This window comes from Zosterops lateralis (genome assembly GCF_965231275.1).
Source record: "Zosterops lateralis genome assembly, chromosome: 1".
Taxonomy (NCBI): domain Eukaryota; kingdom Metazoa; phylum Chordata; class Aves; order Passeriformes; family Zosteropidae; genus Zosterops; species Zosterops lateralis.
The window spans coordinates 114,669,598-114,694,058 of record NC_139762.1 but is presented as its reverse complement, the minus strand read 5'-3'; the positions used below and the strand labels follow the sequence as shown (position 1 = coordinate 114,694,058).

The following is a 24,461-nucleotide window of genomic DNA, read 5'->3' as shown; positions in this document are numbered from 1 at the left end:
GTCTCAATTTCTCCCTTCTACTCTAGCCTTTTTCTGCCTAGATTATACAGGCAGGAAACATTTTGGCACAGACACTGTATCATATTGTGCTTTTGTATTATAGGCCAACACACCACATTGTATTAACATCTCTCCTTCAGTAATATTATATACAAAACCACTTATATCCATGGGCTCTGAAGGACCCTAAATAGACGAAAGAACCAAACGTTCAGAAACTTGTGAAAATGTGCATACCACTGCAAATCTAGATATATTTCTCTCCTGTTAAACAGCACTTAGAACATGTACAAGTCTTCTCACATATTGCATTACTTTGTTACAGCACTGTTTCTATAGACTTCCTAATCAGGAAGTAGAATAACCTTTGGTTTAGTCTACCATATTTCACAATGTTAAGCTCTCTTAAAAGAAAAGCAAGAATTTAACATGCTTCTTTGCCAATAATTGAGCGGTTTGTATTACACACATTCAGGAAGGTATGGATGATGCAGTAAAACTATTCCACAATACCCAACAGATAAGCAGCCAAATAATAGATGGCTATAGGATCATCATCAATGTATAAATATTGTTTCAATTAATAAACCAATATACTACAGAAGCGTGTAACAACTACACAACAGGGCACAAACCCAAATAACATCTGTTATGGAATGGACAATTAATGTTTAAAAATGACATATATATAAATTGAAGATCAGGTTGGAAGCCCAGGTGCTTCATGGAAAGATGCAGCAAATATTTATGTCTACAGGTGGCTGAAGCACATCCATAAAAGACAACGTAAAATTAAGACAGCAATCTCATTACCAGGATTATGCAGACAATAGCATCCAGGATTACTATTTGCTGGCTCTATTCTGCATTTAATCTATCAAGTCACACTTAATACTGCACGTAATGCATTTAAGAACAATTTAAATTAATCATAACAGGAGATTAAGTGTAAAAATTAATATCCATTTTGCTTTTAATTTGCCACACCAGAGTGAGAACTGCAAAAGAAAGCCACTTTCTCTTCCTGCTCTATAAAACACAACTGCACTCTTAACATCACAAATGTCTGACACACAGCTGCCCAAAGGTAGACATATTTAATTCAGCCAGTCTCTAAATCCACGTGGTTAGTCCCCAGGGTAACTGGTGCCAGGCAAAGAGCCCTGCAGGAGGGGAAGGCAGGGCAGGGCAGACACTCCCTGCCACTGGCTCTCCTTTGCCCAGTCCCAGGGCACGGCAGGACACACGTCCCTGGACTGGAGCAACAGCTGTCTGCATACAAGGAACATTTCAGACCCCATTAAACAGCACTGCTGCATCAGTGTGGGAAGAGTGTCACAACAATAAGGCTTTCCCAAGCTCAGGCACGCTGTGCTGAGCTCACAGCGGGAATCTCCACCAAGTGGGCTCATCCTGCACCTTCACACCACCCAGCCTGAAAATCTTCAGATTTGAAGAATGAAATGACCTCGACTCAACAAAATACAGAAAACAGGCTATTGATTTCTTGTGAACTCTCAAAGTGTTATAATAAGCATTTATAGATGGGCTATTGAATGTCTCAACCATTTAAGCAGACAGTCATTTCATCAGCAAAGTAATAACTGGAGTTAGTTCCAAAAACAGAGGAAAAGCAAAAAGGAGCTTTAGGGCACAATGTCACTTTTCTCATTCTAATATAAACCTTTATGCATATATCACTGGCTGCTACTCGACTTAAAAACTGTAAGGCATGTAAGTACAAATCCTGCAAAATAAACACTGTGGTAATACTTTAAATCCTCACGACTTTTTCTGGAGTATCTCTTTCATTGCTAACAGGCTACAAAAAAAATGCATTAACCTTAAGTATCATCTTTCCCCTCTAGACTTGGTAAGGGTTTAAGTAATGCAAAATTCACTTATATGCATAGCAGTAAAAGGACATAATATCTTAATAGGGAAGAGCTAGTGCAGCACTGTTTATTACAGCTGCTCAGTTTACTCCCTATATCCCATCTCCAGCCAGCAGCCAAATCTGGTGTTTCTAACGTTACTCTTCCAAGAGTGTTTCTATTGGATTATGATGAGATTACTGGTAAGACATTGAAAGTATTTTCTACACAAACATATTGTTAGAGTTATATGGTAGAAAATATATATGTATTTACATATGTTTACCTGCATATATAAATTAAACACTTGAGATCTTGATTTTCACAGCATAATTTTGTGCCTTTACCATACATATGTATATAGATATATATATACTGTATTCCTGTTGGGGGAAAAAAGAAGTTTCTTTTTCACATAACAAGGGACTTGGAGATTTAACTACAGGGCAATACATCAGAAATTAGAACAGTTCACAGAGGCACATAAAAAACATGTTATGCATATATCTCCTAACAAAAGAGTAATTAAAAACTTTTACATCAAGAAACTCACTGACAAAGCCTGAATACAAATTGATAATAATCTGAAATGTGTTAAATTTCCTGGAGCAATACACTGGTAACAAATATACTTATAGCAACAAGGATGTCTACTTTTTAGAGAGTAATTCACACAAACTGTTGCTTCAAATTGTTTTCTTAGTTTACGGAGAAGAAAAGTGAGGTTGTAACAAAATGAAGCAATAACAAAGTAGCGTATTCCTTGCCATTACACTATTGCAAAGTTAAATTACAGTGCCACCAGTTATAGTTTCAGTACTGTCAGATTTTCTTGTGATGCTTGCATAGACCATCACAGCTCTTTCTGGCGGCAAAGACATCCACACCTGAATTGCTGCTGGTGCATCATTTCAGTTCCAGTGGGTGGTGGTATAACCTGTATCCACCAACAAAAATATGATAACTTTTACAGTGTTTTTCCAGACATACTTTATGTTGCTTACAAATAAGAATAGTCCAATACATGGAGTAGAAAATATCAGCCTCTCCTCTCAAAACCCTCTTGTCTGGATACGGTAGACATGTGATTCAGCTGAGGATATTTACCTTCTACATTTCATTATTACTAACATTGATTTCAATTACTCCTTCATGGGATGCTGTTGCAAAAGGTTATAAAAGCATAGATAAATTACTTAAGGTAAGCCTCTGTTAGAAAAGGCAGGAGGCATAAATCATCTTAGAGCATCTTTAAAACACTTTTGGTCGGTAACTTGGGGAAATGAGGGAATATGAAACAGCTCGAGAACAACATGCCTTCACATCCTGAGTCCTCTCTGTCCAGGCTTAACTGTCACAATGCAAAAATGCCATTTTCCAAGTCTGCCTAAAAGGAAACAACTTCAAAACCAGCTCCTGGAATATGGAAAAACAACTTGCTCTTGACTAAAATAGATACCAAGTTAACTGTTTTCGTCAACAGCAAAAGTTCAAACAAACTGTTATGTACCAGCTGTGATTAAACCTCCCAAATACTCTTCTGTTTGAATATACCATCACAAATAATAAAGAATGTGTCTTTGCTGTACCCACTGCCATAAAGTTGGTAACTGAATAAGTGCTCACATCTGAGGGTATCCACTCAGAAGGTAACACAGTTTCACACCACATACTTTAAAAGGGAACAACCTAAATTTTACTTTGGTTTATACAATAGAAAAAACCTCTTCAAGGATAAGTGCAGAGGGAAGAATGAAGGCTAATACCAAAATAGCTCCTGTTCCTAACACCTTTCTGATCCTGGCTGAGACAATCTACTCGTACCTCGGACGCATGGTGGCAGCCAGCCAGCCAGATGACTGGTGACTTAATATACAAGTTCATGTGGGCTCTGGAGTCTGACACAGACAAGGGCATTAACTCTGAAGTCTCACCAGTCAGCCTTAATATTTAAAACTCATCAAATGAGTCACGACTACATTATGATACTTTTTTTTAATACTTTATGCTTGCTTTCTTTTGTTCTGAACAGCTTACACTGTAGACTGTTCTCATTAAATATGCATGCTTTTTATAGGAAAAGTTGTGATCAATTGATGCGTAGGTCAAGTATGAAAAAAACTTAAATGAGTATGACGCTATGATAAATGCTGTAATAGTCTCAGAATCACAGATTAAAAGACTGGCATATATATATCTTGTTTCTCTTTACTGCTGAAGGCAGTTCTCACAATAAACAAGGCTTTGGGCCAAAATTCAGCCTTTGAGAACAATAAATGCCTATAAAATACATGTATGTGCAAGCAAAGGATATATTGAAATCTACCAGGCTGAATAGCTTCGGTTTCATTTTGAAAGCCACTTAAAATAAAAGCCAGTAGATGAAACAAAGAATCCACCCAAACATGAAGGCTCCAGCATCTTTGTTGAAAGAACAATAGCATAATACTCCTCATCCCTCTACCTTGTTGCAAGAGAATCATCAAGATAGTTATTGCTGTGATCATATTAAAGAATATTTCACAAAATTATTCTTTAAATTGATCAATATTTACAGATTTATCTTCATATGCTAATAGTTATAAATGCTCTAATTCAATTGCTCGGCAGAAAACATTCCAATAAAAGAAATATTTCTATTAGCATAACAAAAGACAGCCAGTAAAAACACTCTCATGCACAGGCTCAAAATTTCAAATGAAAGCAATATTCTCGTATAAATACACTCTATTTTTGAACTGAACCCACTCTAACGATATGTTTTGTAATCTGATGGCTCTCCCACCGCAGTGTACACAATACAAATGAAAGCAAGATCAAATTAAACAGATGACATGATTAACAGTATTCATTTCATGCATGACTGTTTTACCGGAGAGATAAAGACCTGAAAGTAATTACCACCAAGTAAAACTCCTTCACTGACCTCTCCGCTCCCAGCTAGCAGTCCTTAAATACTGATGCTCTGCAACAAAGACCAGTGCCTTTCATCTGTGGGCTTTCTTTTTACGCTCCAAGCTGAGCACCTCTCCCGTTGCACGCACGCAGTACCTCTGTATCTATGTCTGTAATGCAGCATAAAGATTACTGGGGAAACCTATCAAACCGGCAGGCAGCAAGCCCGGCCGCCAATAAGCGGGAGGCACATGCAGAATGCAGCACATGCTCGCTGGGGCTCGCAGGCTGCTAATCTAATTATAGCCCTGGGCCGAGCGCTGGGCTGCTGAGGCATCCACGGCCCGGCGGATCACACCTTGCAGCCCACAGCATCAGCGTCTGGGACTGCGACTTGTCTGGGTGCGTCACAGTGAAATTCCTGGTTGGGTTGTTCTGTTGTTGTTGTTTTCCCCAGTGATTCACCTATGAGGGGGTTTGTAGAGGCATCCGTGACTTACAGGGACAAGGTACTCTGCAAACCTGAGATATTCTAGAATATGTGGTTTTATTGCAAGGGTCGTGGGTAGAAAGGGCCTTCCCTTCAGCCACCAGCCTCAGCTGAAGGGAAGTCCCAGAGAGAGAACGAGAGAGAGCAAAGAGGGTATGGGCTAAGAAGAGGGGGAAGAGAGAGAGCAAGCTGGCAGGGGTCAGAGTGCAGGGGGAAGAGAGCAGAGGTAAGAGCAGGGAAAGGAAAGCGAGGTCCAGAGGGAGAGAGCCAAGAGAAGAGAGAGCGAAGAGAGTGAGGTCCTGGTTACAATACATTATATCGCCTTTTGTGATGAATATTCTAATTTACAGTAACCAACCAATACAAGACACAAAATCCTATAGAATCTACATACAGCCTATAAGAACTACTACATTACCATGTGTTATATTTTAAACTCTAAAAACTACTCTTTAGACTTTTCTGTTTTGCTACATTGACCTTTGGATCCCTTAGCCAGCAGAAAGGTATTGTTCAATCCAAAGGGGTTCTCCTTCAGCTGGCTAGGCTATTGTCTTTAGGTTATATAGTAACTAAGACTCGGTAGCCTACAACTCAAAGTAAGCTTCCATTTCTATTTTGATTACAGGTTTCATATTTTCAGAATCTTTTGCTAAGCAATCATATTTATAAGGTTTCCCTGATTAATCTTTCCCAACAGGGGTTTGTCTCCACCTCTGAACAGAAGGATCTATTTAGGAGTGCCCTTTGCGAAGCTGACCATTTGTAGTTTGCTAGGTCTGTTTCAAGGAGACAATAAAATGAAGCTGCTTGTCCTGCCAGCAGGAATTCTTGTTTTGAATGTACACATTGCCAACAGATCTCAGGTTTTGTGCATTACTGCACGGTCTACAGTGTGGACCTCAGACCAGCGAGGCACCACATGGTGCTTTTGGTGCACAGGAGCCCTACACAAGTCAACAGGGCCCCCTCTGTCCTTTACATTTACCTGTGGGTGGACATCCAGATGATCAGAGGGCTGGTGTGTGCATTGGCACATAAAGTCCTAACTAAGCTTTCACGAGGCTGGGGTGCAAATGCCAAGGAAATTTTTTGCCATTATGCAAAAAAACCCTTAAGTCCTTTGTAAAATACTTCTCTACGTACTTAGATGTATGGAGAACTAACACGACTAAGTCCTACATGCTTATTTATGCTTATTTTATAAATAAGTCCACAAAACAAAGGAATGGTATGATCCAAGAGAACATTGTGTATTTGAAAGATGCTGAGAGCTTCTACAACATTAGGTAAATAATCAATGAAAAAAAAGATATAGAAACTTGTTTAGTCTTCCTTGGTAGGACACTTTGATTAATCCTCCCTCTCTTTAGCAAAAATAGAAAAACACTCTTCAGCTGTTTCCTGTTCCCACATGGTTCATATAATCACCTAAGGTCTGCACTGACCAAAAGGTTTTCAAACATCAGCGACAAAATGGAAATACACAACCTGACTAGTTGTGGTGCCAGCTCTCTCTTGTGAGATAAAGCACATTTTTCATGACTGATATTACAAAAATATCATAATGCTACAGCATTATGCACATACAAACTACAATGCATTTTTAAGAAGTTTCACTAAGTTACACATAAACCATATCCATAAACATTACATTACCAAGATCTTGAACCCCACTGCAATAATGAATTCCACTGTGCTCACAGAAGCATTTTTCCTAATTCTTTACTCTTATCAACAGCACTATACAGTATCAGGCACAGTCCAAGAGCATGATATTAAAGGCTGTCCATTAATACTTCCTAACTATTGTAGTTACTTCAGTACAAAAATTATATTTGGTACTATATAAAATTTTACCAATGGAACAAGATCTCAATGTGGTAATAGTGCAAGACCATATTTACTGGCAATATGTAAATAGCTATACACAGCTATACTAATCTGCTAGTGAAAATTGCTCATGAGGAGTTGCTCTGTGCTAGAAGTAGATTTCATTGCTTTAAGACTAATATTCTCAAAGTTATATATGGCTAGAAATAAAAATGAAATGAAGGAGTAGTGACATTTTGCTCCTTGATTCAAGGTTCAGTCAACATTAAGCTTTGTGTTTCGAAAAAAGAAGGCTGTTTTTTAAGTCTTTCTGTTTAGATTACATCATCTAATAAGCACATCAATTTTTATAAACTATGCTTCTTTAAAATACTGAGAAATATTCCAAGTTTCTCAGCCATACTGCTCAAAACCAAGAAACTGTGTACTTAATGAAAAAGGCAGGAGAGGCAGTTATACGGGGTTAAAAACTTAATTGGAAGAGTTCAAGATGCACAGTGTGAAAAAGATGCACAATGATTTGATGATCAGATCTCAAATGTTGTTTTTCTAACAACATTTTGCCAAAGGTAGCAACACGGGAATAAGACCAAAAAAAGTATTTACTCTAGTCCTCTGATTATTTAATCTAATCCCCACTCACAAACCATCAAGGCATGTATGACACTTGAAAAAATGACCAAAAAAGCGGAAACAGGAATTAACCAGGCTTCATCTTGCTACAGGACTCTCAGTTTTGGCTCCCTCCCATGCAAGCTGCTAAGCCTACAGATGTGTCCCTCCTCTGCCCAGCAGCTCCCCAAGCCCTCGCTGCTTTACCCTGTCAGGAGTCAGCCTCTGCCTCCTCCCACAGAGCTGCTGGCTCCAAAGGCACATTCACCCACAGCCCAGCAAGGGCAGCCCTGGCAGCACATTCTCAACATACCATTGCAGCAGAGTGTTTATTCCAGGAGCCGCTTTCTTTTTAAAAACATCATGGTAACAGCTGTATTTGAAGGATGTGCGACCAGCTGCAAAGGTGCATTTCAAGAAACACCTATTTGTCTCTGCAACAGAATCAATTCTCACTAAACCTCTGTGCTTAGCTCTGCAGATCAGCTTGAAGAGTGCCAACGTGTATGTCAATTTTTAGACTCGCTTTTAACCATCGTGATATGCTGGGTCAGGGAGGCAAGGAGAACTGCACAGTGGGGCTAACATTTAGAGTCAGTGGTCATTCACAAGAGCCCACATTTGGCAATGGCAGGTGGCTAAAACCCCAACTAAGGAAAATGCAGAGCTTCACCAACCTGCCCTGTCACCCGTGGTGATGGCACACAAGCACCTGGATCATACATTGGACCTGTGACAGGGTAGAGCCATCTATGGATGCGCCAGCAAAAGAAGCCAAGAGAGGTTTCATAAGGACACAGTCACAGGAGACTCATCAAATCCCAGAGAACACAGGTTTCATGAGGACGCAGTCACAAGAGACTCCAGCAAGTCTCTGTTGGAAATGAACAAATTGTGAAAGGTACACAAGTTGGCCAATATTCGGCAGACTTTCATCGACAGCAAAAGCCTGTCCCTGGCACAAGTTACCCGCCTGTGCTAAGCTTCAAGTTCCTGCTACTCCGCATGGAAACAGAAGGTCTCTACAACATTTTTAGCAACTATAAGCAAGTTAAGGCTTTCTCTAGTTCAGCTCCTTGACAGAAGAATTTCAATTAAAATTTTCCAAAACCATATGGTCCGAGGCAGATGCCCATCACAGAGGGGAGGAGAGAGGAAAACCTATGAGGGTATGATGGATTCATCATATGACACTAAAGCCAGCTTCCTACAGTGAAAACTGTCTAGCTAGCACATTGATGAATTTTACACTTCATTTAGGCATATCTAAGTGAATTAACAAACAGATTACTATTTTGGGAACAAATAACTTTTTACTATATTATTATCAATTGTGTAAGTACTTCTATATCCAATTGTTTTAACAGAAGAATATCTTAAAAATTTCTGATGTGTCTTGCAACTGAACAGGTTTTACTCTGGATACCACTTAACCTTTGGCTCAAAAATGTATCAAATATTGCTTGCAAACTGCTACCTCAGTTACTTAATTAGATTTTGCAAAGTATAGTAAGCATATGGAATGAAAATGAGTTGAGCAAAATGGCTGGTGAATCAACACGCTGCATTTCTAAAGGCAATAGTGTGTATATTTCCAAGCTGTAGCCTTGAGAGGTTGAACTGAACCAATTACTCTAATGAATATTTTACTTGGCTTGATGCATTCATTAGACTTTTAGAAGTAAGTTAAACCATCCCATGGTTATGTTTACATAACAACAAAATCTGAAGATTTTTGGATGGCACTTCTGACATTCTCACAATTTAAAAGATAAGGGGACGATTTTCCACTAATTTCTCTACATTCCAGTTTTCCTTCCCAAATAAATTTATCTAGCATTATTTTCTTTTTCTTCTGAAAACAACCTTTGATTTCACAATGGCTATTTGTTGAGCTCTTTCCTTTCCTAGCAAGTATATGGAAGTCTGCAAGTTGGTGGCAAACTCATGACTAGGCCCATCATTTATGGAGGAAAATAAAACATGGACCTAGTGTTTGGTGTATAAACCTTCCTCGGGAAGTCACAAATGCCTTGAGGCTGGCACTCAGTATGAACAAACTTATTTTTATTTTGTGTAGCACAGGGATGTTTCTTGGATTGCCCCAGTTTTGATTAGTAAGCAAGAAGTTATCTGCCCACATGTGTGCATTTGTCATTGTTCTCAATCGTGTTTTGAGTTGGACAGATAACCTGTAACCTCACGCTCTTTTTTTTTTTTTTCCAAATATGCTCATTATATACATAAATGTCCCAGACAGAACTTCTCTGTAAGCTTAATAACAGGTAGAGATGTCTCTAGATTAATGCAAGAGACTCTATGCAGGATGGCACAAAGATTGATCCCTACAGACTATGTTTTATAGCATTCTTACTCAGTTTTATCTCAGATTCATAGAAAAATGAAACAAAAAAAACCCCCACAGCCACATTCCAAGGTACATTACCATCCCTTGCCTCCATAGAACTGCACACTAGCAGTATCTCCACTTGAGACCTAACTGACTGAAATGATGACACCAGTCCATCACTGCTACCTTGGAGAGCCAGGGGAGGAGCAGTTCAGCTGTCAGTGAAATGTGCTTCATCCTACTCCTGATGGATGGGGCATAAGAGGATCTCAAGTGAAGCCTGCAAAAGGTTTACTATGCTGAGCATTTGCATTTCAGACACAAAACCAAATGTGGAATAACACAGGACGATTCCGTTCTTAAGAACACACAAATCTCAAACAAAAGGTCAGATAAAAACTTCAGATCATCCTGAAGCATGCTTCCCTTCACATACCACTCAACACATCTCCAAACCATTATCAACTTTCCATTCCTCCTCAAGTTCCACCCATTTTTCCTTCAGCGCAAGGTTTTCTTCACAACTATACCATGTTTCAGCAGTCACCTCAAACTACACAAATATGCTTTGTGTCCCTTTGTATTTCCACCTTACTTATTTTTCCCTCCACTCCCTTTCCTCACAGCTACTGGCAGAGACCCAAGTATGAACTGTCCATTTCAAAAGGTGTTACACCTGTCAGGACAAACCAAGGCCTTTTCAAAACCAAAACATGTGTGGCTTGTAGTCACCATTTCTCAGCCTCTGGCTGACCACCTTGATGGCCACAAAAGTTGGTGAACCGCAGAAAGGGACCACACTGTTTACAATAGGTACAGAAATAGCTTTGAACAGTTCATCCAGAACATGGATCCCATATAATGCATGACTGACTCACACAGAACCAATGATCATGACCCTAGTGAGTCAAAGATTGGAAAATATATTATAGAAAAAACAGCCTCTCCTTCCAAACAGTTAGGTGAGAAAGACACATTTGCAGACCGGAACAAACAGGTTTTTAAAAGAGTGGAAAAAACCCCTATCACCCTCCCTCCCCCCCAAAAAACCCTAACCCAAAATAAAAAACAAACCAACCCCCCGCCCCGCCCCCCCCCCCCCCCCCCCAATGACTGATCTAAGATATTGAAGTCCTAACACAAGATATAATGGTAGCAAAAGTTAGCTGCTTAAAAACAAGGACATGGGAGGTTAAAACTACACTGAAACAAGCCACACAGGCTTCATAAGTGGAGACATTTTTTTATTCTTTTTTGTAGTAGCTGGTGGAAAATAGGGACCCTGAGAGCATCACTTAAGCCAGAAAGCTGGTAGACAAGTACTGATTTCCCTAGTGGAAGAGCAGGAAAAAAGAGCTTGCAATATAGTAAGTAAACTTCCAGCACCTCCACATTATTAATCTTCATCACCCCTGCTGGCATTTTCTTCTTTTCTATTTAGTAGCATGCTCACTATAATCACCTTGCCAAAATGGGTGACACAACCTGATGCTGAGTATATCCAGCTGAGATAAGACTGGCCTGGGAAAACTTTAAATACAAGTCTTCCATTAGAGGACAGGTGTAATTTTTCAAAAATGCTATGCTGCAAAGAGTGCAAAGGCTAAAAGATGAAGTGTAGCATTCCTCCCTTTGAAGAAAAAACTCTGTCAGACCTGCTCGCTTCTGTAATTAAGAATGTTATTTCCAATTCTGAGTAGAAAGAGCAGCTCCAAGGTTTTCTTTGATCTTCTGTGATGACAATGAAGACCCATCAGGCTCCCTAAAACCCATTGTTTTTTTATTCTTCAAAGACTGTTTTTCACTCTCTTACATCTCTCCATGCGAGAAGGTGTTTACATTGAGCTGCAAGATGCAACTAGAAAGCAAGTCAAAGTCAACTGTTGGAATGTGAAGTGGTTCTTTGCAGACACTAATGCATACAGGCACTCGCATAAAACCCTCCTTGCTGCCAAGTAGCTCTCTGGGAGTTCAGAGATTGCAAACCTTTGAGACTTCAAGTCTCCAGTCCACACCCATAATTCAGGGTTTCAGAGCAACTCTAAGATCTTATTACTTTACACCAGAATTGAAGATATTTAGCACAATGAATCCCAGAAGAAAACTATGCAATGGCTCTGGTTACCACAGAAATCAAGGCTAATGAGTTTGAAGACAGCCTATTAAATGTCAAGCCCTTTTAGCCAAAAGTAAAATAAATTTAGATTTTAATCTGAGAAAGATTATAATTAAATTTCTAGAAATTGTGTCCATATAAAACTAGCAACCGTGACTCGCCATACTGGAACCCAGTCTCACGGTCTTCTTACAAGAAGCCAGAAGCATTTTGCTGGCACAGATGAAAAGCCTCTCCAGGAAGAGAGATTTAATTATTTAATAGAGCAAGCCAAAAGCTCTTTTATGAAAGAGTCATCAGGACTCTTATTTCATATAATGTTCCTGAAGAAGAATATACTTTCATCTTGGGCAGCTTGTACACCTAGCAAGTTAAATTTTGCTGAGCTGGTAAGATCCCCTTACCCTTATTCCAAGAACTGCTTGATGCTTTTGTCCAATCCTCTAATACAAAATGAGCACACAAGTCACATAAGAAGGGCTATTAAAACTCAGCATAAATCGAGACAAATCAATCAGTGGCAATTCCTCAAGCCAAATGGCTCCCACTCCCTTTCCATCCTTTTCTGAACACTCCAGCAGACACTTCCCTCCCTGCACAGTGCTCCAACTAAGGTGAAAGGGAGAGTGATGATCCTACCAAAACCAGCATGAGAGGTAAGAATTGCTCTGAAGAAGACAGGAAATGTGCACCAGGGGAATTCTGCCACATTCTGGGGACAAATTGCTTCCTGTTCTGCCTTCTCAAACTTTTCTTGGGCAAACCAGCAGGCCTTCTCTTCATCTTCCTTTCCTAGTCCTGGGAGGAAAAAAAAGGCACCCAATTTCCCTGAAGCACAGGTCTGCACAGCATAGTAGCCTCATGTAAGTCACCATTTGTAATATCACTGGTGTCAATAACCAGAATTTTTTCAGGTGGAAATTCTTATGAAGTGCCCAAATCGGATGGAACCATTCAGACCTTTGTCCCAAATATAATTCCACTCCACTTCCAGAACAAGTTTCTAAAGGCACAAGCATTAGAATTTTCAGTTTTAAATTAAGCAAATTGCAAATACATAACAACCTTCATCTCACAGGCACTGTAATTTAACACTGCTTCCATACACATCGTGTTAGTGGGCATTTATTATTTTGTCAGGAATTTATATCAACATAAGATGAGGAAAAATCAGGGTAATGGTTACAGGCCTGAGTCTAGTCTTCACTGTAAACTCACACAGTTTGTGAGTACCAACATACAGCAAGTATAACTCAGCTTTTCTAATAATGTACCCAGTGAAGCTCAGAGCATTTTTGAGATCATTGATTTCCCACTACATCAAGTGGATGACTCTCAGCCGTGAGTCTTAAAGTCCTAAACATATCAGAGGTAGGAAGGGGAATCAGTAATCTCATACATCACCACCTTAATAGCGTAACAGGAACCCTTTTTGTCCCTACAGAAAGTAGGCACAAACAGGGGAAGAAAAGGTCAAAAGGTGAGCACTCGAGACTAAGTGAAGTCAGAACTGGACCTTTCAGTCAGTCTCAAACATTTATCTACTGTATGTTCTACAACAATGCAATCTCTACTGACATGAGCCAAGAAAGCCTCTCCTTGACTTCTGCCTTAATCAGGATTTATAGAAGAAGCTGCTCCAAAAGTAATCCTCAAATAAAACAGACACTGATATTTTCAAAGCAAATTCCAGTAGTCTGTAGTCAAAACATAGGCAGCATAACCACAGTAAAAGGGCTGCTAGAAAAATGAAACATTAGTAAGTTTCAGAGTTGCCTATGTGTTTAACACGGACTTCACTGTATGCATTATTTGTATTCTATAACAGAAACTGCATAACTATGAAAAATGGCATAACTTGAATAATGTCATAATTTCTATATTTAGTTGGACTGCTGCTGGCAATACCACCATATCCCACTTACTAGCATGGATATTCCTATTTGGAAGGACTGAGTGAAAGCAATGTGAAAAACCCTGCAAATAGTACTGAGTTTACATGCTGATCAGTCCATGCTGATAGGCTGCAGCATGAGCATGGCTAGCACACAAAAATCTAATAACTTATCTCACAGCATTCAAGCTGTTCAGAGTACACACAACTTCCCCATTTACATAGTTGTGTATCTGTTTCATTTAAAACAAACTGAAACAGCTTTGACATATTGATGTTGGGAAGAATTTAGAAGGCTCATTTTCTCTACTCCAGATACAATAAACTTGTGGTAAACTGTATATTGCATCAGGTAAAAGGAGCTTCTACTTTTGCATCATATCAATAAAATGAGACCAAAAGCAAACCAAATTAGATGTATGAAAAGAATTCTACACTCTGTGTTAGAGAGAATAACTATTTCAGAAGTCTGTATTCATTCAGAACTTGGGATTTAAATTGACTTTCACATACCAAAGAGCACACAAAGGAAAAGTCTGAAAAATATCTGTCATGTTTTGCAATATTCAAATATTTTTTTGTGTCTCTGTATACTTATTATTTCAATTCCCAAAACTAGTGGAAGAAAAAAATTGGAGTAAAACCAGAGACTCCTTAAAGTCTTCCCAATTATATAATATATTAGAACATCTCATGTCTCCCAACCCATGACACTTCACCAGCTTTACTGCAGCTGAGTCTGAGTTAATGTTTGGCAGAACTTGCAGGTAACTTCTTCAAGTAAATCAAAATACAAAACTAATTAACTGGGGATAAGTGAGCTGGCCTGGATATTGGAAAAATGTAGAAGCTGCTTGTTGTGAAGGAGATACATGTCTGCACTTGAGAAGTACACTATGTCAGAAAAAGCCTAAACACAACAAAACTAAAGGAAATCAAAAAAGCCAAAGAAGAAAAAGGCAACAAAAATACACATGAAAGGTATTAATAGGCAGAGAACTCCAGAAAACAAAGGATGCCTCCCAGGTGGCAATATATCTTCATCACCTCATCAACCTGCAAAGTCTGCTGCAGGCAGATCTACACAACTTGTGAGGAAAAGAGTAGAATTGTCATTTTTGTATAGATTACTTGCATGTCACTATTACAAATATCAGGGGAACTCACCAATAACTACTTTGAAAACAAAATTATCCAGGCAATATCCTTCCTAGCAGCAACACGAGCAGGAGCTCATACTTGCCAACTGTATTTCCTGTAGTGTAGACATAACTTTTTTACAGACAGACAGATTTAATTTACATAGTCTTTGAAGCAGTCAGATGGAAAAAGAGTATTGATTTCTTGTCTGAACCCCTGCAATTCAGCACTTTGATAGAATTAGCTAAAAGGGCTGACCCCCCTACCATGGTTGAACACCACACTCTGGCACACAGCAACTCCTCAGTGGAGGAGGAATGTAGCTAAGGCCAGGGTCATGCCTTGGTAAAGACGAACCACCAAAATGAAGGCACTGCTGCAGGTAGCAGAGAGAAGACCTCTCTTCTCAAAAATAGTATCACCTCCAACTGAAAAAGTGCAGCCTGTTAGCACATGGGGTCAAGTTATGTTGTGTTTGAAGGTACTGTGAAAGGAGACTGAGAATTTATCCTCCATATGTCTTGACCATCCCAAGAGAAAGCCTGCAGAGGCTGTATTCATGAGAACACTTGGGAACACTTCCCACGTTGTTTTGGGTTTTTGTTTTTCTAAACATTAATTAAACTCATTGTAGCCTGCCACTGAGAAAATGAAGATAGAAACAAGGATAAGAAGACAGAACAAAGCTAAAGATAGGTATAGTTACCTGATGCTTTAGATAACTGGTGAGTCATTTGAGTACTTGCACTAGAATTAAAGCATTCAAAAATTAAAGGCTGCTGTCCTGCAATCTAAAAAAGAATGAAAGACTACACTATGTGCATATCCAGGCTACATCTCACAGATCCCTTCTGCCCTACCTCCCACCTGTATTTTTTGTTACAAGATAAATCAATTTCCTTTTTTATACAAAGTTCTTTAATACAAGGAGTAACATTAATTGGAAGAGACTCAAAACATTACACTAACAAGATATGGTGCAATCATCATTTAGGACACCTTCTCCTGCTTCCCTTAACACTGATATTTAACATGTTGACTGTGACTTAAATAGGTGAGTGCAGTAACTTGGTATAATCAAAAGCAATTGTCCAAGGAAATGTGATCTAATACTTGTAATTTAAAATTATCTTTCAATCTGTTCTAGAGAATAAAGAAAACAGAGACATCATTCAGGTGAGTCAACGTTTTCATTACAGGCTGCCTGTTGCAGTGAAAAAAGTGAATGAGCCTTGCAAAAGACATTCCTGTAGAAATGAGTTAAGATGCAACTTGAAGCAGTCACAAAGTAAGCATTGTTTATATAGATTTATTTATTTCATTGAACCTGTCTCTTGTTAGTAAAACACAGAAAAAGAAGAGAGGCAACAAACAGAAAGCTCTACAGAAGACAAAACCCTAGGGAAATAATCCACAAGCAGCAGAAGACTTCATTTAGAACTGATGAGACTATAGCAAGCTTGGAAATTGGACTGATTACACTTGAATGCCAAACAGTTCCAGATAAAGACAACTTAAATCCCATTGAAATTACTGATTTTTGGCTGAGGACATGTATTTTGGCCTTTCTTCATCTGAGCAGTTCACTCTAGAGTGCTTCTGATCAAATATTGTTTATATGACACAGGAGGAAACACTTCACTCCTTTGAAAGCTAAGAGCACCTAACCTAGAATAAATTGCAAATTGTGGCTGTGATAGGCAGCAGCAATAAAAGAGACACAGTAATAGTATTTTTTTACCTTTTTTTTTGTTGTTGTTGTTAAACAGTATCAAACAGATCTATGCAAAACCATGTTTCTTTCTGGAAAATACAGACCAGAAAACTATTTTGAAGATGTCAACACATATAAAATCAGGGAAGGCTGACTTAGCTTCCAAACTGTGCATTTATCTAGCACAAGTATTTATATTTAAGTCTACAACAAAGTCTGTTAATAAGAAACTTGCTAATTGTTGGGAGTAACAAGCTCTTCTCATTTCATTGTGCCATTGTAGGAGTACTCAAGGACAGTGGTGGAAAAATAGAATGAACCATAAAAGACTTCACAGAGAATTTATTTTCTATTCTTTGTACTCTTTGGACTTCAAGAGATCACAGAGCCTACTACCAGTTCCTCTGGAAAAAAATAAATGGGGATTCTTTTCTTTCAACACACCTTCTAAGAAACAGGCCTAGGTGGAAACATTTAATTTTATTGCAGAGCAGGTAATTCTGGAACACCCACTATCACCACCACCACATTAACTGCCCTTATGGAAGGACAAAGATTATCTTGAAAAGCTGCCATGATGCAGCTTCTAGTAAGCTGAGAGAAAAGTCCAGAACTGGGAATGACAGTGGTAAAATTCCAGGACTGAGATCCTCCACTTACGGCTCACTACCTTGCAGATAAAGAGAGCTGTTTCCTCCACAAAGGAGAGGCACAGGAGGTCTTGGTGCAGAAAACACGGAGCCACTGACTTCTCAACAGCTCAATGCCCCACATCACCACTGGTCAGTGCTAACCAGGGTTCTGTGAAAAATCCACAGTAGGCACTCAGTGCTCGAGATCAGCAGTCAATTGATTAATTTGATGTACTAGCCCCATTTGGTACATCAAGTCCCTTTATGCAACCATATCTAGTGGATGCAACAGGAGGGTTATCCCACCCAGTGCCTCAATTCTGTAAACTTTCTCAGTCTGATAGGGCCCCAAAAAACCTTTTTGTTAAATTAAAGTTACATTCATCACAAGAGCTAAATTTCTTTAAAACAGAAAGAAGATCTAGTGTAATTACAACAAAGAAATCAACCTCTCTCACATACTACATGCTTTTGGAACAGCCTTCTTCATAAATTTAAGTTTAATCTTCCTTATAAAAATTTTACAAGGGTCAGAATTTGGTTGTTTTTAAGTTTTATGGCTCTTCCAGGAAAGTAACAAGATCACATACCTAGTGTTTTGACAGTGTGCTTCTAGTAATTAATACAGCTGAAAATATCATTGTGTATCCACCAAAAAAACCAGCAAGAACACATGTCTGTTTAATTATTAGGGGTGAGGGTGGAAGATCTGAGCACCTCTTAGGAGAATAATTTTACAATTGTCACAGCTGAAAGAAAAGCTTCCAAAAGAACAAACCTTGCAATTCATACCAAGTCACTTCTGCATATCAACACTGACTAGCAGCTGGGATCTTATCAAACTGTTGATTGTTGGGTTTTTTTTAGTAAGCATTTAACAATAAAAATTAATCAGAAGAAAAGGTAGAGGCAATCCATATGCCTCTGCCCTTCAAGTCATCTCCTGTTGAGAAACCAACTGCAGAATTTCTGGTTGACACGAGACAATGCAAAAGACTCACAACTCCTTTAGGTATCGGTGTGGTTTCCAGCAGAGACTGCCCAGAGCCACTTGGGAGACAAAGAACAGGGACCACATGGGTTGTGACAATGAGTACCTTCACTGGACATTGTACTGCAGTCTAAGTGCCACTGTTCTCCTGTGGGCAGCCAAACAAAACATTGACTCTGACCCCTAGACACTCAAAAATGTGCTAAAAGATTCTTCTTCCTATCAACATTTTCTTCATCCTGTTGGGTTGGAGAAGAATACTGCAAGGTGAGACCTGATTGCTTTTTTATCTTGATGAATGCTCATCTTCCTTCTACTAGGTCAGAACTTCAACACTAAATGATGGAAAAGGCTAAATCCATACAGGGATCCTCCTTGCGGTTTGGGACACCTTAAGGTTTGAAGGCCACATACAATGCAGACAAAACAGTGCTAAAAAGACAACTTATTTCTCTTTTTGCAGCTGACAACCTTCATATGACTAATTCTCTGAGAAAAAGCAAAATGCTCAACAACAGAACTCCAGCAAGGACCAAATAAAGCCCAGAAATATCTCAAGAAGCAGCAAGAAATGGTAATTTTCTGTTTACAAAAGTTTGTGTAAACTGAAGTCTAAGACTTAAGAAGGACAGTTCCCTGGGTATGACTTGATGGTAAAGAGAATTTCTTGTCGTTTTTTGGTGTGCAACTGTATACACCTCTCCATGTATACATAGAGATTGTCATCCACTGACCTCTCAGTATCATAGCAAGCTTTGTGGTTCTTTTTCCCCCCATCATCAACTTCAGATATGGTTCACCAGTATCACACTAATATGGTTAAGTTGGAAATTCTTTGAGAAGTGTGAAATGAGCTGACATCAAACAATAAAAACACTCTAGTGGTGACCAATTCATCTTAAAGATCTTGTCCCCTCTCTCCTCTCTGCCTCTTGCAACTTTACATTTCTTCAGGGTTGGCTCACCAACTCTTGTGAGGACCAACAACTTTGGGCAATTCTTTAGCTGCCAGAAATACCCTGCCAGACTCTCTCATTCCACTGCTTCTTTCACAAGCACTCTGCAGACCTTCAAAGACACAGCTTAGAGGGCTGTATCTCCCTTCACTGCTTTCCACTCCCATGCTGCCCATGCCAGGCCCTCCATTTCTACTTTCCCCTCTCCACCAGTGCATCTGCAATGTTTCTTCTGGGCAAGCTTCATCATCCCTCCTTCACTTCTGTGAATATTGGTGACTCTTTCCCTCCCCACCTACCCTATGCCTATTACTCCCTCCCCAAAACTTCCCATGTACATCAGCCCACTTGCCCCAGCCCCTCACTAACACAAATCTCTTCACTAAGAAGCTTCCAAACATGGCTCAGCAACTTCAGTCCCACTACCACAGAGCCTCATTTTTCTAGATAATGGCAGTGCATATACTTAGTCTCTAAACTCTGCTATTCTTATTCTTATGAACTAGAGTAGCGGAAATGGAAGGAGTAGTAGCAGCATAAAGTGCAAGTTCAATAATTAAAAAACTGCTAAAAATGCAGTCATCAGCCAGAAGGGGAAGAATAAAGACCATAGTCACAACTATAAGCTGCTGTTAGGAAACCACCTGTGATGGGGCTCTTGGGCAAAAGGTATCTCTGGAAGTGAAAAACATACTACAAATTATGAACTTTCAGTAAGATGAAGATGTGCAACCTTGTCATCTGAGAAATCAAGTTAAAAGAACAGTAGAACACTTCAACCAGTTGAAGAAAGAAAAACACATTTTCAACTTCTTCAGCAGGCAAACAAAATGAGATCTTGCACTTTCCAGAGGTATACACTGAGTGAAAACCACAATGGCAAGAAAATGTAGTTCGTTCACCTACATTTTCTCTTTGAACCACCAGAGACACAGCTGTTCAAGATACAGATTGGGGGAAAGAACTGTTCCTCTAGAGGAACAAGGTTCCTGCAGCTTGTAGGAAACAGACATCAGGCTATCACATGGAAGATGTGATGTCCCATGTATTACCTGTGGCATAACCAGTAAGATGAGCACACACCTGTGAATTCATGCATCACTCTTCTTTTGCACAGGAGTACAGTTATAGTTTTATATCATGTAGCAAGCTGTAGCACAGCGTAAAAAAAGCTGGTGCCAGCAGAGGGAGGCAGTTGCTCTCCAGGACATGCATCTTCACATTCCCCAATGCACAGTAGGAAGCCAGCAAGTTTGTTTTTGTGGAAGTGAACTCACCCCTCAGCCATTGTGTAAATGTGGCTTTAAATCAAGCTGTAATTAGATTTTGCTGTATTTAACAAAACCCCTCTTGTGCTCCTCTTTTCCAGCTCTAGACAGGAAAGAAATGTATTTGTGAAAGAAAAAAGAAAAAAAGTTTATGCCTCTTCCCAGAGCATGTCCTGGCATGCATGCAAAAGCAAGTACAAAACATAAAACAATAAGCTTACAGGACACTCAATCTTCACATTACGTAGGAACACAAGGATCTCTCAGCTGGTCCACTGTTAAATGTCAGCTCATTATTATCAATATTCTGCTTCAGCACATTAACCTTGTCAAAAGATACTAACAGTCCAACCCTTGGAGTTTAGCTTCTCTTCATAAATTTAATTTACTTGGCAGAAACAGAAGTGGAAAACCTCTGCTAAAGACTCAGGCAAATTAAGACTGCCACGTAGCCCTTCTAGGACAGATTTTTTTTCCCTCTCAACTTTTATAGTCACAGCATTCCCATTTTTAACCAAACAGCTTTATTCCCCACTAGCAGTCTTTGTATACTCTAGTAAATCCAAAATAAAACCGTCTGTGGGGTTTGTATTTTTTTTTCAAATCTACTTTACTATAATGCATGTTGCACAAGGTGGTTTTATTTTGTGTAAGTTCTTTATAGACTAAACTGCATAAATCCACTGCACTTTACACTGCCATATGCGGAACTGCATAGCAAATGAAGTTGAGTACACTCAGAATAATAAACAGTTCCAACTGTATTTTGATTACAGGCTTGCAAAGAACTTTACGGTGGTGGCAACAGCAGTGGATACAATGGTAAATTGGTGCAAGGAAGTCAAGAGGACATGCCCAAGGGCACACAGCAAGTCAGTTGCTGTTTTAACAACAAAGTTTCTGCTCTTAATCTGGATCTTCCCAGTGAGTCAAAAGTAACTGGTAACTATCTGGTCTTATAAAAGTTTCAGGTCCTCTAGAAGAAAGGAGAAGAGACAACTGCTAATAACTTATGCACAGACATCTAACTGTCTAACATTAAATGATTTACAAAGTTACTAATTCTTAGGAGAGCCTGAAAAGTGTGCCTTTTCTAAACCAACATATTTCAAGAACATATTCTCTTAACAGCCTAATTCTCTAAAAGTCATCTGTTATGCTGCTAGTATTAAGAAACCTAAGGCTGATTTAGACAACTCAAAAGATAACCTCATTGTGAAGTAATTTTGCAGTTTAATCTCTAAACGCAAAAGATTAAGGTAAGAACAAATATTGGAAGCAGATTATCCTCCTACACCTGTAGGAAATTCTTAGATTTGCTTGTTGTTGCTTGGAGGTTTTTTTAATAGCCAATACTACTACTTCCTGAAGCAGGGTGATGAAGTTTGGTTCAGCCTCAATCCAAACTGACAATACGAAAATTCTTACTGCATGCAGAGTTTCTGGTTTTAAAACCTATAAATCTTCTCAGCAAAAGCTCACAGATATACAGTATTCTACTCCTTATGCTATCTCTACTGATAAATAAATAAAAGAAAACAATTTAAATATCCTGTGTAAAGGAAACCTAAATTTGGCATAATCAAAGAGACTATAGGTAAATTTATTTTCTCTCACCTTCTTTGACTCCTAGCAAACAAGAGCTGGTTAATTTTTCTTTAAGTCTGAAAGTTAAAGTTGGCACAGTATAATGCCATCTACAACTGTGTGAAGCATTTTGAATATTAACGTCTAACCAAGCACTAACCAAGCAAGCAATACACACACACACACAAAAAAAAACCAAAACAAAACAAAACAAAAAAAAAAAAAAAAAAAAAAAAGGAGAAAGAAATCTCATAAAGCAGGTAGTGAATGGTATGGTGCCATAACTAGGAAAGGCAAGTTTCTACACTACCTCTGAAAGTAGAAGCATACAATAGGATTAGACTTATCTTATTTAAGTTTCTTAACAGCAAGACTGCATCCTCCTGACAGCATACCGTTTCCAGCAGGACAAAAATTCCAACAGCAATTCTTAAAATAAAGTAGCTATGTCTGGCAGAGCTGGAACCATGAGGACAACACTTAAACTAGTTTATTCAGGTTTGACTCAAAAACTACATTTCAGGTTAGACAAAAATAAGACCCAACATACCTAAAGAAGCTTCCAGACTACCATTTCTATGTCATGCCCTGTACTTTTTCCTACTTTTCAATTCATATGTAGGAAGGTCACATCATAAAGTGGATTCCACCATAGCATTTCAAATCAGATTATTCTCTACACAATAATTAGTGCCATTCTTCCCATCACTTGCATACTGTTTTGTTAGTCTGAGATTGTTATTTGTGTTTATTTCTGAGAAGCTTTTTTTAATCCCTTCAAAGTACCAGCATCCTAAGCGCAGCTATCTCATGCTCCATGAACTTTAGTGCAAATGCTGTAAGCATTTCTTTTCTTCTTAACAACTTCATTACAGTGTTTACACAGGAATACAGTGCTTATACTGTAGCCATGCAAAGCAAATATTCTGTAGTAAATGTAAGCTTTATTCAAAGTGTAGCTTTAGAAGTCTTTATGGCATACTCCACCCTGGACTGCCAGTGCTAGTGCAGGGAAAATTGCAAAAAGAAAACTATGACAGACCTTTCATGCTAACAGGAACTTTGGAATGGTCAAACAGAAAACCTATGGGCCAAACATATTTCCAAAATGTGTCTACTCCTCTTTGCTAACCCATGACATCCTGAGCTATCCCTGCAAAAAGGACCTCAATCCCTCTGCACCATCTTCTCAAACTGTTTGTTCACCGTGAGATTGTTGAGTGTATGAGAGAAAAACAGCTGGAGGATAAAAGAACCTGGATCATAGCTGCATGAGAAATGAAGTAGAACTTTTCTTCTTAAAAAGAAGATTAAATGTCCTTTTGGCAAGCTAGCAATCAAGTTGTGATTTTCCTTCTGGTAGAACCATGACCAGGACACAGACCACCAGTGACAAACTTCCCAAAGAAATACAGCATTCAAGGAGAAAAGCAGTGTCAGGAATCCCTAGGGGCTATTCTAGAAGAGACCCTCTGCCAGAAGAAAGCTCTTAAGCAAGACTGAAATTCAGTTAAGGAAAAAAAAAAAAACAAGGAGAGAAACACCAACAGCCTCTTACAGCAGAGTTTAAATAAAGTCAAAGCTATTAGTGGAAGCAGTGAGGAATCAGAAAGGAAACAAAGGCAAAATAGTGCACTATGAAAATCTGCACTGTTGGCTTCACTTATGAAAAAAACCCATCATTCTCCTCTAAAAACATGTTTTGGACTCACACAAAGAACTCTTGCATTTTACCTCTTCTAGCAGGAGAGAAATCAAACAACATTTAATATTCAGGACTTATTTTGTACAAAGTGGAAAATTACTATGCTGCCCTTAATGCTCACACTGAATGATGGCCTGCTTTTTGTTGTTGCCCTTTCTTTTGTTTGTTTTAAAAGGGGGAAAAAAGACTCCACTGAAAGGCACACATGGCCATGTACATAGATCTGCTTTTGCTGGTATCACTACCACAGACCTAAGTACTGTAACCCAGAAAATGCAAAAAATCACTGAATGATTTCATGAAAAAAAAAAATCATAAGCCCACTGAACCTGTTATTTTGAAATCCAATCTAGTATTATGGCAATAAAGCAAAGAACAAAATCCAGCACCACAATCTGAGAGAT

At 38.9% G+C, this 24,461-nt stretch overlaps 1 protein-coding gene across 2 annotated transcripts in view; it reads right to left on the bottom strand.

The window, feature by feature from the left end:
• FAM110B (family with sequence similarity 110 member B) overlaps positions 1-24,461 on the bottom strand; it is a 113,668-nt gene that overhangs the window by 56,543 nt on the left and 32,664 nt on the right. The window contains exon 1 of one of the 2 annotated variants that reach the window (XM_083855984.1): positions 4,801-4,922. The exons of the other annotated variant lie outside the window; for it this stretch is intronic. The gene's annotated coding sequence lies outside the window, so the exon portion shown is untranslated. Of the gene's footprint in view, positions 1-4,800; positions 4,923-24,461 lie in introns of those variants that run through there. 2 annotated transcript variants of the gene reach the window in all.